This window comes from Limulus polyphemus, unplaced genomic scaffold (assembly GCF_000517525.1).
Source record: "Limulus polyphemus unplaced genomic scaffold, Limulus_polyphemus-2.1.2 Scaffold4909, whole genome shotgun sequence".
Classification (NCBI taxonomy): domain Eukaryota; kingdom Metazoa; phylum Arthropoda; class Merostomata; order Xiphosura; family Limulidae; genus Limulus; species Limulus polyphemus.
Window position 1 is genome coordinate 71,233 of NW_013670519.1, and position 3,053 is coordinate 74,285.

The following is a 3,053-nucleotide window of genomic DNA, read 5'->3' on the forward strand; positions in this document are numbered from 1 at the left end:
ATTTTGTTAGAGGAAGGATAGTTGGTCGAGCAGATGGTGAAATAAGTCAGCGGCAAATTTCGCAGAATTTGGAAATCTCTGTAACAAACCTGGGCACAAGAGAGCCCAATGCCGGCAACTTCAACACAGGAAAGATGCCACGGCAGGAAAAGCTACTACCAAGAAAGGTTGTTGGAACAATGGAGAGCAAGGACATATGAGGAGCCAGTGTAAGAAGAATTCTACAAACAAATCAGCCTCTGGGAGACCACTAGTGGTTGGTGTTAAGGGACTCCCACCAAACGCCACTGTGAAAGTCCCAACAGATAGGTGTAAAATGCCAAGCACACAGAGTGTCTACGTGACAGGAAAGCTGAATGGCCAAAAGTGCAACTTTGTCATAAATTCTGCATCTCAGCAAACCTTTGTAAGTATCAAGGTGCTAGATCACAAAGGAGTACCAGAAGCTGTAGAGAAGCTCTGTGGTGGACAGGACATTATGCAAGGTTGTGGAGACCAGTGTAGGTAATTATTGAGTTCATGGGTATGAAGGACAGACACAAAGTATACTTCGATGACATTGAAGACCAATGCATATTAGGGTTGGACTACTTACTACCGAGGAAGTGTGTAGTTAACTTCGATCAAATGACGATTGGGAACAACGATGGCCAAATTCCAGTAAGTGTTGATGCATCTCTTGATTTTAATCTCACAGCACTTAACTCAGCTACAATACACCCTATGTCACAGAAGGCAAGAAAGGATGTCCTCTCCCAGAACATTTAACTGACCTCTATAAGAAGAGTATAGTCCGTTTGTCATCATCACAGGCTCTTCAGGTTAGAGAACTTTTGGCGAATTATGCAGACGTCTTTTTGAAAGGAGATCATGACCTCGGCTGCACAGACTTTGTAGAGTACAGAATAATCACCGTCCAATAAAGATCCCTCTGAGAAGAATAGTTCAGGCAAAGCGACAAGAGATGGAGAAGGTGTCATGAATGGCCTAATTAAGGAAGGGATAATCGAGAAATCAGATAGTCCCTTGTCAGCTTCTGTCGTGTTAGTCCAGAAGAAGGATGGGACCCAATGTTGCTGTGTGGCCAAGGTCTCTGGTAAAACTGTGTGATGCCATTCGGGCTTGGCAATGCTCCAGCAACATTTGAGAGGCTGTTGGAAAGAGTACTGGAAGGCCTACAATGGAGGAAAGTCCTTGTGTACCTGGAAGATTTATTGTGTTTGCAACAACGTTTGATGAAGAAAGTCCCGGCTAGAAAAAGTATTCAAGCATTTGAAAGCAGCAAGCCTCAAACTCCCAAGAAATGCCACTTGTTCCAGTGGTGCTTTACTTGGGTCACACTGTAAGTGAGCATGATGTGCGAATTGTTCCTGACAAGATGAAAGCAGTGTGTGATTAGCCAACACCAGACAATATGGGAGAGTTAAGAAGTTTCTTGGGACTCTGTACCTATTACCGAAAGTTTGTGAAGGACTTTGCAACTATAGCTGCTCCACTACATGATTTACCCAAAAAAGGCCAGAAGTTGAATGGACAGTTTCTTGCCAGCATGCTTTTAAAACATTGCAAGAAAAATTGGCCTCAACCCCACTTTTAAAGCTTCCAAATCCCTGGATTGTGATGCTAATAATGTCGGAATTGGAGAAGTGTTGTCTCAGAAAGTGGGCGAAATCAAGCATGTGGTGGCTTACTTGAGTAGGGTCCTGAGTAGACCAGAGAAGAACTACTGTGTAACATGGAAGGAACTCCTTGCTATAGTAAAGAGTCTGACATATTTCCATCCTTACCTCTATGGCGCCAGGTTTACCATCAGGACAGACCATGCTGCATTACACTGGTTAAGATCATTAAAAAACCCAGGGGGACAACTGGCATGTAGGATCGGAAAGGTAGACCAGTATAATTATGATATTGAATACAAAGAAGGAAAATCTCATGGAAATGCCGACTGACTGAGCCGAAGACCCTGTAAAAATTACTGCCGACATTGCTGTAAAAGAGAGAGGTTGAACTAACCAGGTGCCATCAAGCTAAAGTCAAAGTGACTGAAGGAGTTGGTGATGGTGAAGTGGAACCAGGTATAAATATTAAAGCAGAAAAGGAGAAAAATCAGATTTGAAGCAATAATTGATTTTCTACAAACAAGTGTTTTGCGCCCTGCTTGGGAGAAGGTGTCTAGCTTAAGCCCTGTGACAAAGAAATATTGGGTACAAAAGGACCAATTGAAGCTTGAAGATGGGGGTCTTCTCTGGAGATGGGAAGCTGTAGATGTGAAAGTGACGACCTGGCAAACAGTTATACCGAGAAATTTACGGGAAGTTGTGCTATGTTAATCCCATGATAGTTTAACAGGAGGACATCTTGTAGTTAAGAGGTCATTGAGTCACCTACGGTAGATATTTTACCGGATAGGTATGAGGCAAGATGCGGAAGAATGGTGCAGGATATGCAGTACATGTTGTGCTAAAAGGGGACCCAAGCATAAGGGACGTGCTCCAATGAAGTTATATCAAGTTCGTGCAACAATGGAAAGATTAGCCATTGACATTGCTGGTCCATTGCCCCAAAGTCGTGATGGAAATACTTGTACATTTGTGTGGTGATGGATTACTTCACCCAGTGGCCTGAGGCATATGCAATACCAAATCAGGTAGCTACAACTGTATCTTCGGCTATTATATTCGGCTTTGATGTATTTTAATTTTATGTTTGTAAATTCTGTACATTTAATCAAGTTATTGTTAATTATCTATTGGTTTAATGTAAGTGGCGATTACTAAGGAAGGGGCAGTGTTATCACAATGGAAGGCATGCGATGCTGGGAGCATGCTCGCTGGAGTTTCTAGAAGGATCATGACTTATCGAGGAACTCCACGAATACCCGAGTGTTTGCCAGGCACCCTCTTTTTTTAGTATATAAGCCTGGAAAAGAAAAATATGCAGATAAATATGCATATAGATTGAAGAGATAGATAATTGAGTCAATCGAACAGTAGGCACTGTAAGTAAAGTGTGAGAATCACTGTGATTTGTAGCGTGTGTTATAAAGGTTG

At 42.4% G+C, this 3,053-nt stretch overlaps 1 protein-coding gene across 3 annotated transcripts in view; it reads right to left on the minus strand.

Annotated features, from left to right (window-relative positions):
- LOC106471860 (sodium-independent sulfate anion transporter-like) overlaps positions 1-3,053 on the minus strand; it is a 68,511-nt gene that overhangs the window by 56,899 nt on the left and 8,559 nt on the right. The window lies entirely within an intron of this gene.